Raw genomic sequence first — 14,805 nt, 5'->3', positions numbered from 1 at the left:
TGAAAAATTCTACACTTTATGGTGTATGTTGAATGTAACTGTAAGCTGCCAAAATGACCTATAATGTGTTGTGAATTATGTTTAGGTCATGATACAACCAGAATTGACTTGAATATTGAGTTTGGTAAGAGTTAGGAGTGATCCTTGATGTGTATGAAAGAAATGCAATAAGGCAGTTTGTGTTTTAAGCCTATAACTTTAAGTGTATGGCTCCAATTGGTATGAGACCAATTGGAGGTGAAACTAGGCACAAAATGTGCCAACTTTCATGAAGGAAGCTTGCCAAAATTTTGCTTGCAAGGTAGCTTGAAAAATGACCAAATCCGGATTAAGTGCAATTGAGGCCTGAAAATTGACCATTTTTGCAGCAGTTAGTGTTTAGGCCATAACTCACTCAACACAGGTCCAATTGACCTGAAATTTTAACCATGAATAGTTAAGATCCATATCTACAAGTCTTATGAAGACACCAAAGCCCAAAAATGACCATAAGCAAGTCAAACAGCTTGCACAAATTCGGGTCCAAAAACTGGCCGAACCTAAAATGACCTAAAGTGACCTAAAGTGACCAATTTTGATGCAATTTGACCAGCAATAGTAAAATGACCATAACTTGGTCTACATAACTCAGAATAACCTGAAATTTTGCCCCGCGTTCCATAAGACATAGATCTACAAGTTTGTAGTTTTGACCAAAACTCAAAAACTGAGGGAACTAGGTCGTCCGGCTAGGTCAAACTAGTATCCCGGAATCCAGCAAGTTGCAATAAAACGCAGTATACATGGGAATGAAATTGGTAACATGTACCAACCCTAAAAGGCTATCGAATGTGACATGTTAGTAACATTAAAACCTAATTTACCTAGAATGTATCGAGGGTTGACATACTAGGTTGACTAAGCAAATAATAGAATTCAGTGAATTAATTATCAAGCATTATCGTTAAAGACAGTTTAAATGAGTACTGAAACACTTCAAATTGTGTTTCTCAGTTAGCAAAGACTCAGGGAAAGGGAAGGAAACACTGAGTCAAGGCCAGAAGACAGTTATCAGAGGTTTGTGCATAACAGTTATTTCTTTCGAATTTTTCAATTGAAATAAATTATGACTATTTGTATATTATTGTTTTTAATTATGGAGATGTGTTTGAATGGATACTTATTGCTTGAAAAGCATTGTAAATGGTTTGAAACTGTGGAAAAATTGATTTAGTGTGATTTGTGAAAATTGAAGTTAATTATGAATTGTGTTGCCATTTTGTGAATGAAATTATGACTTTGGAAATTTATTGGATTCTCACGAATCATTTGAATAAAATGTTTGGAATTGATTTTGTGTTCACACTTAGCATGACAGTATCATATCATTCCTTCTCCATTTATGGGGTTGTGATCATTTATTTTCCTTCTCCATTTATGGAGTCGTGATCATTTATTTTTCTCCCTCTCTGGTTTACCAGTTGAGGTGATCGGATGAGTACTCATTATATAGCTAGCTCCCTTCCTCATTGATTTCGATTAGTGGGGTTGTGATTGCTTTGTCGTGGTGTACAACGCGGCATTGATCAGAAATTTTGTGTCATGGCCTAAGTTGTGAATGAATTGGCAACACTGTATTCTTAAATTATTCAACTAAATTGTGTTATTATGCGATTTGATAATTTGTAAAATGGAGTTTAAATTCTTATTGACGTTCACTGTCTTTTGAATTTAACCATGTTTTGACTATTGGGATTTATTGTGATATTGTGAAATGGAGTTTAAATCCTTATTGACTTTCACTGTCTTATGAATTTAACTATATTTTGATTTCTGAGATTTAATGTGATATTGTGTTAAATTCTTTATGACATTCATTAACTTGAATTTAACTATGGTTTTACGTATCCATCATTTATATGATTTATGAATTGTGATTTAAAGTTATATTTGGTTAATGTTGTGCACCACTGAGACATTGTCTCAGCGATAGCTTTTCATTCTTATCACGAGTAAGCAGATTGTGAGGCGTGAGACTAAATTGCTAGGGCAACACTGAGAGATCATCGGGTATATTAAGTATACCACATTTTGCATTTTATACTGTAATGTATGTTCACTGTATGTATATGTTGTTGTTGGTTTTGAGCAGTTGTAAATTAAAGTTGTACATTGAAGTTGTAAAGTAAATTATGAGTATTTTGACTTGCAAAAATTGTATTATATTTCTTTTATCTCAGTCTTTGAAAAATTATTGTGGATTTGAGTTGAAAAGGATATTGTGTTGTTTAACTGTTGAAGTGGAGATTGAGAATTATATTGAAGTGCTTTTACAGGTTTTCTGAAGAACTGTTTTATTCAAAATACAGAGGGCACTCTGCCAAAATTTTTACAAAAATTCCTAATAATTCAAATGTGCTATCTCTTTCACTTCAGTTCAAAAAGGTTTTTAACACCTGTAAATAGTGCTCACCATTGTAAAAAGAAGTAAGAAAAGTTTTGAAATCCCTTGTAGTGTATTTAATGGGTTATCAGTAGATGAAGTTGGTAATTCATTAGGTATACTACGGGATCATGTTATGCCTTACAGAGGGGTAGGGTGTGACACTTGTAATTAGAACTAGATTGAGGCAACACAAGATAAGGGAAACTAAGAAGTTTATCAAGCTTGGGGTTAGCTCTCAAAGAGGTTAGTGCTATACTCTTTCTTTCTCTCTTTTAATTCTTGATTAGGACTAGGAATTGAACTAAGAATTGTAGAAATTGTGTACCCGTAAGATGTAACATGATTCCGTAGTACACCTAATGAATTACAGTACTTTACCTACCGATAACCCATTAGATATACTACAAGGGATTTTAAAACAATTTTCGTGAAATTTAAATCATCGATTAAAATCTGGTGTTATAAAATTTTTTTCAAAATTTCGGCAAAGTGCCGGCTGTATTTTGAGAAAACAGTTCTTCAAACCTAAAAACGAAAACACTCCCAATATGTTTTCTCAAATACAACTCCAAGAAACTTCATTTCATCTCACAATTCAATCTCAATAATCAATCATTTCATTTTCAAACCAACCTCATCATAAAAGAAACATTTCATTGATTACAAGATTCAAAAATTAATATTACAAAACTATTCAGGTAAATGAAACCTCAAATTTATATTTACAATAATTTACATATAATTACATACCAAAATATTTTACAAGAGTTTTTATACAACTGCTCAAATAATTTACATACATATTATTACATGCACACATCAAAACCTGTGTACATGGGTAAACCTGGAGTTGATCTAAATCTCTCTTCAAAGGAGCTTACTCAATTGCTCTATGCTCTTTTCACCTACGACAGCATACAAAGCTATTGCTGAGTGGTGAACCCAGTGGTGCATAACTATAATTTAAAACATAGCACAATATACCTTAGCAAAAATTACACCAAATAATTTGGAAATCTGGATACTCATCAAATTCCAAAACTCAAAATATTCATTGCCAATAATATAAATCATTTGTATAAAATGACTTTGATCACAGAATTCAATTTATCAAATCATAACTAACCATTTAAGGTAATTCCAACAAAATCAATTAAACATAAATCATAATTGAAATCACAATTCTTTACTATTGAAAAACCATTCTTTATCTCAAAAGCCATTCTTTATCTCAAAAGCCATTCTTTATCTCAAAAACCATTCTTTATCTCAAAAGCCATTCTTTATCTCAAAAGCCATTATTTATCTCAAAAACCATTCTTTATCTCACTAACTATGCAAGACTAATCCGAAAGGGCCATCTTTGGGGGTGATTCTAACTCCCTATGGTCGGGGAGGTCGAATCAGATTCTAACTCCCTATGGTCGGGGAGGTCGAATCATCGTGCACAGTACACATCACAATAATGAAACTTCCGAAAGGGCCATAACATAAAAACTTAGATCTAACCTCTAATAAGAGGAGAATCTAAGCCTGTGCACGTACCATGGTAATCAAAACATAACTAACTCCATTGTCTTCTCAACAAATGAGAGAGACGAGTAATAACCTAGTCAAGCATCTATAGTGAGATACAAAACAATATCACAATCCTTTTAGTGAGCATAAATCACAATACAATTTGATTCAAAGTCAATTCCCATATCCAATAATTTTTATGCTCATCACAATTCAAATCATAAATTTGCATTTTTCCATGCAAATTGCCCATTACAATTCAAAACATGTTCTATCACAATTTTCCGAAACATAATTTATTCAATCTACAACAATGCTTAATACTTGTGGAAATACCATTTTACAAAGCTAAATTCATACATACTATAAAAATTTCAATAATCATTGAATTAAATCCAATGCATGTTAAACATAGTTCATAAGGAAAATAACGTCATTTAATCATATAAAATATTCAGAACAAAATCAGTTAAAAACTAGTTGTGCACAAACCTGATTTGAGTTGCTCCTAGGCCTTGACTCAATGTTCTTTATGCTTCTCAATATCCTTATCAACTGAAACACACAATTTAAAGTGTTTCAGTACTCAATGAATTTGTTTCCAACCAAAAATCCAATATCTAAATTTTCTTGGTACTATTCCCTTTAATTCATTTCATTAGTCAACTTATAATGTTGACCCTTGATGCACTCTAAGTGAGTTAATTCCAATGTTACCAATACGTCACATTTTAGAGCTCTTTAGTGTTGGTATATGTTACCAAATTCATTTTCAAGTGTATTGCATTTTATTGCAATTTATCGAATTTCGGTATACTATTTTAACCTAGCCGGATGACCTAGTTCCCTCAGTTTTTAGGTTTCGGTCCAAACTAAAAACTTGTAGGTCTATGTCTTCTTGCACGAAGGGCAAAATTTCAGGACATTCTGAGTTGTGTAGACCAAGATATGGTCAATTTACCAATGCTGGACAGAATGCACTAAAATAGTAGGCTTAGGTCATTTTTAGGTCACTTTTGGTTGGGCCAGTTTTTATACCCGAACTTGTGCAAGCTATTTGGCTTGGTTCTGTCCATTTCTGGGCTTTGATGTCTTCATAAGAATTGTAGATATATGTCTAAACTATTCATGGTAAAAATTTCAGATCAATTGGACCTGTTTTGAGTGAGTTATGGTTAAAACACTAACTGCTGCCCAAATGGTCAATTTTCAGGCTTTCAAGTCACTAATCCGGATTTGGTCAATTTTTAAGTCACCTTCTAGGCAGAATTTAGGTAAGCTTCCTTCATGAAAGTTGGCACATTTTGTGCCTAGTTTCACCTCCAATTGGCTTCATACCAATTGGAGCCACACACTCAGGGTTATAGGTCCATTTGCACGCTGCCCTCTACTTGCTTTTCAAACACCAAACCAAACACATGTTTACCAATTACATTTTCACTTCCCATACCATTCTGCATTTAGCACTAACTGTCACACCCTACCCCTCTGTAAGGCATAACATGATCCCATAGTATACCTAATGAATTACTAACTTCATCTACTGATAACCCATTAAATACGCCACAATGGATTTTAAAACTTTTCTTACTTCTTTTTACAGTGGTGAGCACTATTGATAGGTGTTAAAAAAAATTTTGAACTAAAGGGAAACAGCTAACACATTTGAATTATTAGTAATTTCTGTAAAAATTTTGGCAGAGTGCCATCTGTATTTTAGATAAAGCAGTTCTTCAAAAACCTGTAAAAAGCACTTCAAATATATTTCTCAATCTCAAACTCCAACATTGAATCAACACAATATGTTTCTCAACTCAAATCCACAATAATTTTTCAATATTTCCAAAGGTTGAGATAAAAGAAATATAGTACAAATTTTACAAGCTAAAATAATTCACAATTTATTTTACACCTTCAATGTACAATTTTAATTTACAACTGCTCAAAACCAAGAACACTATATACATACAGTGAACATACATTACAATATAAAAAGCAAAATACGGTATACTCAATATACCCGATGATCTCTCAGTGTTGCCCTAGCAGCCTAGTCTGCTGCCCTGTCAGTCTGTCTACCTGCGACAGCAATGAAAAGCTATCGCTGAGACAATGTCTCAGTGGTGCACAACATTAACCGAATATAACTTTAAATCACAATTCATAAGTCATACAAATATTGGATACTTAAAACCATAGTTAAATTCAAAGACAGTGAATGTCAATAAGAATTTAAACTCCATTTCATAATATCACAATGAATCTCAATAAAACAAAACATGTTAAATTCAAAAGACAGTGAACGTCAATAAGAATTTAAACTCCATTTCACAATCTCATAATACATATTAATAAATAACACTTAGCTTAATCATGTTCCAAAGTTCAATTCGTCCCAAAAGCCGATGGCTAATGAGGAATTCAATTCGTCCCAAAAGCCGATGGCTAATGAGGAATAGCATAGCTAGCTAGCAAAAATATGAGTACTCATTATATTCATCCTCAACAGGCACACACCTCAACACTTTAGCCAGAGAGGGAATTCAATTCATCCCACTAGACAAGCTAGCGAGGAATTCAATCAATATACATGATAGCTGTGGCTTCAAACCATTTACAATGCTTTTCAATCAATAAGTATCCATCAAATATCATTCAAACAATTTTTCACAGTTTCAAACCATTTACAATGCGTTTCAAGCAACAAGTACCCATTCAAACACATTTCCACAATTTAAAATAATAATATACAAATAGTCATAATTTATTTCAATTGAAAAATTCAAAAGAAATAACTGTTGTGCACAAACCTCTGATAACTGTCTCTTGGCTCTGACTCAGTATTTCCTTCCCTTTCCCTGAGTCTTTGCTAACTGAGAAACACAATTTGAAGTGTTTCAGTACTCATTTAAACTATCTCTAACGATAATGCTTAATAATTAATTCATTGAATTCTATTATTTCCTTAGTCAACCTAAAATGTTGACCCTCGATGTAGACTAGGTGAATTAGGTTTTAATGCTACCAATATGTCACATTTGTAGTCTTTTAGGGTTGGTACATGTTACCTAATTCATTTCCATGTATATTGCGTTTTATTGCAATTTGTCGGATTCTGGTATACTAGTTTGACCTAGCCGGACGACCTAGTTTCCTCTATTTTCGAGTTTCGGTCAAAACCACAAACTTGTAGATCTATGTCTTATTGCACGCGGGGCAAAATTTCAGGTCATTCTGAGTTTACTAGACCAAGTTATGGTCATTTTACTATTGCTTGTCAAAATGTACCAAAATTGGTCACTTTAGGTCATTTTCGGTCATTTTAGGTTCGGCCAGTTTTTGGAACTGAACTTGTGCAAGCTGTTTGACTTGCTTATGGTCATTTCTGGGCTTTAGTGTCTTCATAAGACTTGTAGATATGTGTCTCAAATATTAATGGTAAAAATTTCAGGTCAATTGGACCTGTTTTAAGTGAGTTATGGCCAAAACACTAACTGCTGCCCAAATGGTCAATTTTTAGGCCTTAAATGCACTAATCCGGATTTGGTCATTTTTCAAGTTACCTTCCAAGCAGAATTTTAGTGGAGCCACACACTTAAGGTTCTAGGAAAAAATACACACTGCCCTATTACACATTGTCCATCACTCATCAAAGGATGCATTTAACACTTACCAAATTACACATTAATGCCATTTCTGTTTTGTACCATAACCTAAACACATTTCACAACACATTTTGGTCACTTTGGCAGCTTATAACCACACTCAATATGCACCTTATAGTACAGAATTTACCAAGTCTAATTTACACACAACTTAACTATATAATACAACTCATTTACATGTCCAAACTCAAACCCTCATACACATACACAAGCTGCCATAACAAGTACCACAATTTAACAATAATATTCCCTAAACCAAACCATGAAATAACATATTTAGGTCCACACTTCACATTTCCGAATTGCAATCTTCTTCAATTAACTTCCAAGCTTCCAAAATCAAGTGTACATTCACAATACACTTAGTATACATCACCCAATTTATTCCTACACACATAAACACTTCATCAACACTTTAATCTACCATTTACATACAAGGATAAAGTATCCTTAAGGAGTTTCCATGGCTGCCAAAAATATACATCTCCCTTCAAACATCAAACTCCAAAAATCTTTCCACAATTCAACTACCCATAAGATTCACACAAACTTTAATGAAGCAAGCATCAAAAATACCTACTTACCACTTTGGAAACTCTTCAAAACCTCTCCAAAACTTGGTCTTCTTGTTTCCTATCTACTGCCCAAGGTGTATGGATAACTTTTAATGAAGGAAAGTGCAAAGAAAGAAGCTTGGATCATGCTTGCATGGAGCTTCAAAACCATGCAGCCATGGAGTTCTTCATTCTTCCATTTTCGGCTGGTTGTTCAAGGTTGAAGAAGATGAAAATATTCTGCCCAAATGAAGCTTTAGTGGTCCACTTAAGTGAGTTAGTGGAGCACTATGTGAAGGTTAATTGTTTTCTTATTCTAAAGTTTCATTTTCCCACATTTAACTCCCAATTTTTGCTATTTACATTAGGTACCACCAATTTAATTTTTCATGACATTTTCCAAGTGTAATATCATATATTTTTAATGAATATTTAGGTCAAAAGACAACTCGGGGTGTCAAATGACCACAATGTCCCTGTTCGGTTTGCATTCCCGATTTTTCGGTAACACCGAATTTTGTCGTTTTCTCGATTTCTCACATTTCTTTGTACTAATTAATTAATTTTTCTTTGATATTTCTAATGTTATTTACACTTCAATAGAAATTTATTTAAGTTCTAAAAATATTTTCCAGGGTTCCCCAAAGGTCCATGCGCGACTTCCCGATGCGGTCACCCATCCGCTAGGGTTCTCGGCTCGTTTAACTTGGTTACATTTCATTGCTATTATTTTTCCTTTTTTTTTCTTGTATTTTCTTTTCTTTCCTTTTTTTTTTCTTGTATTTTCTTTTCTTGTATTTCATTATTTTATTTCTCCTCATCAATATTTAAGTGTAATTCTAGGCATCCTAGCTGTCCGGATAACACTGGTCACCGGAACAGTAGAATGAACTACCGAACATAGGGGTCTTACAATCTCCCCCCTTTAAAATAAATTTCATCTCAAAATTTTACATGGCATTAGTCTCTGAACAGCTGTGGGTGCTGTCTCCTCATGTCATCTTCACGTTCCCAAGTAGCTTCCTGGCCTGAATGATGGTTCCACAACACTTTGACCGAGTGTATCTGTTTATTCCTTAGCTGCTTCACCTCATATGCCAGAATTTCTATGGGTTCTTCCTCATATGATAGGTCTGGATTTACCTCAATCTCTTTAACTAATAGAACATGAGATGGGTCAGATCTGTACCTCCTTAACATGGACACATAAAAGACACTGTGTATCCTTTTTAGCTCTGGAGGTAATGCCAACCGATATGCCAAAGGACCCACTCTCTCTAGAACCTCATATGGTCTGATAAAGCGAGGACTCAGTTTCCCCTTTCTGCCAAATCTCATAATCCTCTTCCAAGGAGAAACTTTGAGGAATACCTTATCACCCACTGCATATTCAATGTCTCTTCTTTTTAGATCAACATAGGACTTCTGGCCCAATCATCTTTCTTTCACCTACTTCATCCCAACATAAGGGAGTTCTGCACTTTCTGCCATACAAAGCTTCATATGGAGGCATCCCAATGCTTGATTGGTAGTTGTTGTGATAAGCAAACTCAATCAAAGGCAAGTGTGTATCCCAACTACCTTCAAACTCAATCACACAAGCCCGTAGCATATCCTCCAATATCTAAATTACCCTCTCAGACTGGCCATCTGTCTTTGGGTGGAATGCTATGCTAAAGTTCAATCTAGTTCCTAGGGCTCTCTGTAGACTACCCCAGAATCTAGAAGCGAACCTAGGATCTCTATCAGATACAATCGATATTGGCACTCCGTGCAATTTTACAATCTCATATATGTACAATCTGGCCAATCTCTCCAGGCTATAGTCCATCCGAACTGGCAAAAAGTGAGCAGACTTAGTCAGTCTGTCAACTATAACCCATACTGCATCATGACTATTCTATGTCCTCGGAAGTCCCATCACAAAATCCATAGTTATCCGTTCCCATTTCCACTATGGCACTGGCAAAGGATGTAACAAACCAGCTGGAACTTGATGTTCTGCCTTTACTTGCTGACAAGTTAGGCATTTGGAAACAATTTTAGCTATATCCCTCTTCATACCCATCCACCAGTAATGCTCTTTCAGCCCTCTGCACATTTTAGTTCCACCAGGGTGCATAGCAAAAGGAGACTCATGTGCTTCCTTCATAATGATCCGTCTCAATTCCACATCACTAGGAACGCACATTCTGCCCTGATGTAGCAATAAACCATCATCTCTCTCAGAGAATTCAGGTTTCTTGCCTTGCTGGACTTCTTTCAATAGCTTCTGATATTTATCATCACTCTGAGCAGCCATTCTGATCTGATCAATCAACACTAGCTGTACATGCCATGCAACTACTATCTGTCCCTCATCATCAATCTCTAAACTGGCATGTTGTGCTTTCAATTCATATACCATGGACAAAGGAGAAACTCTGAGACTTGCTATAGTCTTGCGACTTAAGGCATCAGCCACCACATTTGCTTTCCCTGGCTGATAGTCTATTAAGCAATCATAGTCTCTAATGAGTTCTAACCATCTCCTCTACCTCAAGTTCAATTCCTTCTGGGTACCTAAGTACTTTAAGCTCTTGTGATCTGTGTAAATGTAGCATTTCTCTCCATACAAATAGTGTCTCTAGATCTTCAGAGTAAAAACAATAGCTGCTAGCTCCAGATCATGTATTGGGTAGTTCCTCTCATGCGGTTTCAGCTGGCGTGATGCATAAGCAATGACATTCTGATCTTGCATCAGTACACAACCTAACCCATTATGAGAAGCATCACTATAAACTGTATACTCTTTACCCAAAGTAGGTAAAGTAAGGACTGGAGCTTCAGTCAAACACCTCTTCAACTCATCAAAACTCTGCTGACATTTATCTGTCCACTGAAATTTTACATCTTTTCGAAGCAGCTTGGTCAGTGGAGAAGATAACATAGAAAACCCTTTCACAAATCGATGGTAATATCCAGTTAAACCTAGAAAACTGCAAATTTCTGTGATATTCCTGGGCGGCTTCCAATTAAGGATAGCTTCTACCTCACTGGAATCTACCTTGATCCCTTCAGCTAATACAACATGTCCCAAAAAGGAGATTTCTTTCAGCCAAAATTCACATTTCGACAATTTGGCGTATAGCTGTTTCTCCCTTAGAGTCTGCAGCACAATCCGCAGATGTTTGTCATGCTCCTCTGCATTCCTCGAATATATCAAAATATCATCAATAAACACCACCACAAATTGGTCGGGATATGGTCTGAAGATAGTGTTCATCAGATACATAAAAGCAGCTGGAGCATTAGTTAACCCGAATGGCATTACTAGAAACTCATAGTGGCCATACCGAGTTCTGAAAGCAGTTTTTGGAATACTTTGCTCTTGCACCTTCAACTAGATCACAAATCAATTTTGGAGAATACAGCTGCACCCTTGAACTGATCAAACAGATCATCAATGCGAGGCAATGGATATCTGTTCTTTATTATCACCTTATTCAACTGTCGGTATTCAATACATGAGCGGAGGGTGCCATCTTTCTTCTTAACAAACCATACTAGCGCTTCCCAAGGTGACACACTAGGGCGGATAAAGCCCTTTTCAAGTAGTTCTTGCAACTGTGCTTTCAACTCCTTCAACTCTGCTGGTGCCATTCTGTATAGTGTTATGGAGATTGGATCCACACCAGGCAGAATATTAATTTCAAACTGCACTTCTCTTTCCGAAGGTAATCCTGGCAATTCATCAGGAAACACATCTGGAAAGTCATATACTGTAGGGATGTCCCTCAATGCTGGACTCCCCACTTGGGTGTCTACTACATGTGCCAAGTATGCTTCACACCCCTTTCTGATCATTTTTCTGGCTACTGCAGCCGAAATGATGTTTGATGGCAATAGCTGCCTCTCCCCATGTATTACCACATCAGTGTACTGAAGGAGACCAAAAGTGGTGTCTTGATCTCTGATCAATCATGGCGTGATGCCTGGCTAACCAATCCATGCCCAAGATGATATCATAATCTCTGAAGGGCATTTTAATGAAACCAGACAGAAAAGTGTGTCATTGGATCACTAAAGGACAATCCCTATACATTCTGTTAACCCTGACCTCTTGTCCTAACAGACTTGTTACTAGCACCTCAAAGTCCATTTTGTACATGGAACAGCAATACAATCAATGAAGCTAGCACTCACATAAGAATGGGTAGAACCCGGATCAAATAACACAAACACATCTTGATTAAAAGTTGAGAAGGTTCCAGCCACAACATCAGATGTCTCGGCCTCTTCTCTCTGTCTCATTGCGTAGACTCTGACCGGAGCACTGTCTTGCTCTGATTGTTTCACAGTGCCTTGGCTGCCTGCTGGGTTACCTCTACCCCTGCCTCTACCTCTGCTGGGTGGTTGTGAACCTCTGGTGACAGGCCTCTGAACTGACCCTTCTGCAGTAGTAGGAGGTGGTCTAACTCTGCGAGTACTGGTGCAGTCCTTGGCAAAGTGTCATGTGCCTCCACAGTTATAACAGGCTCCAATAGCCTTGCAGCATACCCCACCATGATTTCTTCCACAAGTTTCACATTGGCGGGGAGGGTAGGAACCTCTGGTACTCTGCTGACCAGATAGAAGAGGTTTCTGTCCTGAATATCTTCCCCTACCAGACTTTTTACCACCTCTGCTGTGTCCCCCATGGTTCTTCCTCTTTCCAGTAAGACCACTGGAACTCTGTTCTACTGATTTTCCCTCTTTCTCTGTCTTCTCTGATTTCTTTTTCTCAGGGGCTACTTCAGATTCAATTCTTTCTAACTCTATTGCTTGAGAAATAAGTTCAGAGAAGTTGTTATGTTTGAATCCGACCACTTGTAATCTGATACTGGGCTTCAAGCCATTTTCAAACCTCTTGCATCTCTCCCTGCTGGTAGAAAGTAGACTTACTGCATAATGGCTCAGGTGGGAAAATTCCCTTTCATATTCAGCCACTGATCTACTCCCCTATTTCAGACTTAGAAACTCTTGCAGCTTCTGGTCCACATAAGCATTAGGGACATATTTTTGTCTGAACTCTCGTAGAAAATCACTCCATGTTAGCACTGCAGGTTCTACCAGACTGTGGGGAATGGTTTTCCACCAATCATATGCATCCCCCTGTAGCAGAGATACGGAATATTCAAATCTGAGCTCCTCTGTACAATGTAGCTTCTTGAACACCCTATCCATTCACTCTAACTACTGTTTTGCCACTAGAGGATTTACTGTCCCCTTGAATTCTATAGCCCCATATTTCATTAATTTGTCATACTGTCTAGTAGAAGACTATGGTTGTACTACTGGTGTCTGTATTGGGACTTGAGTAGGAACATTACCAGCCATTTATTGGAACATTGCAGCCATCTACTGAGCGAACTGAGTAGGAAACTGCGATACTGAGGGGGCTGGTGTTGTTGACTCACTTACATTGTGTAGGGCTGGGGCATCCCCTTGCACCTCAGCCTCTATAGATTGATCAACTGAACGATCACCCTCTTCCATGGTTAATTCGAGGATCTTAGACCTCCTAAACAAATAACACAAGGAGATTTCCTCCCGTTAACGCATATTTATAATGTAATGTACTATATGTATCAAATAATGACATTGAGTAGTTATACTATGAAGAAAGAATAGTCAAATTACAGGTGAAAACAGAATTTAAAAACCTGCTCTGATACCACTAAAACATGTCACACCCTACCCCTCTGTAAGGCATAATATGATCCCATAGTATACCTAATGAATTACCAACTTTGTCTACTAATAACCCATTAAATACACTACAAGGGATTTTAAAACTTTTCTTACTTCTTTTTACAGTGGTGAGCACTATTTACAGGTGTTAAAAAAAATTTTCAACTGAAGGGAAACAGCTAACACATTTGAATTATTAGTAATTTCTGTAAAAATTTTGGCAGAGTGCCATCTATATTTTGGATAAAGTAGTTCTTCAAAAACTTATAAAAACCACTTCAAATATATTTCTCAATCTCAAACTCCAACATTTAATCAACACAATATGTTTCTCAACTCAAATCCACAATAATTTTTCAATATTTCCAAAGGCTGAGATAAAAGAAATATAGTACAAATTTTACAAGCCAAAATAATTCACAATTTGTTTTACAACTTCAATGTACAATTTTAATTTATAACTGCTCAAAACCAAGAACACTATATACATACAGTGAATATACATTACAATACAAAATGCAAAATACGGTATACTCAATATACCCGATGATCTCTCAGTGTTGCCCTAGCAGCCTAGTCTGCTGCCCTATCAGTCTGTCTACCTGCGACAGCAATGAAAAGCTATCGCTGAGACAAGGTCTTAGTGGTGCACAACATTAACCAAATACAACTTTAAATCACAATTCATAAGTCATACAAATATTGGATACTTAAAACCATAGTTAAATTCAAAGACAGTGAATGTCAATAAGAATTTAAACTCTATTTCACAATATCACAATGAATCTCAATAAATCAAAACATGGTTAAATACAAAAGACAGTGAATGTCAATAAGAATTTAAACTCCATTTCACAATCTCATAATACATATCAATAAATCACACACAGCTTAATCATGTTCCAAAGTTCAATTCGTCACAAAAGCCGAT

The sequence above is a fragment of the Hevea brasiliensis genome, chromosome 3, assembly GCF_030052815.1.
Source record: "Hevea brasiliensis isolate MT/VB/25A 57/8 chromosome 3, ASM3005281v1, whole genome shotgun sequence".
NCBI lineage: Eukaryota > Viridiplantae > Streptophyta > Magnoliopsida > Malpighiales > Euphorbiaceae > Hevea > Hevea brasiliensis.
This window is presented reverse-complemented; position numbering follows the sequence as displayed.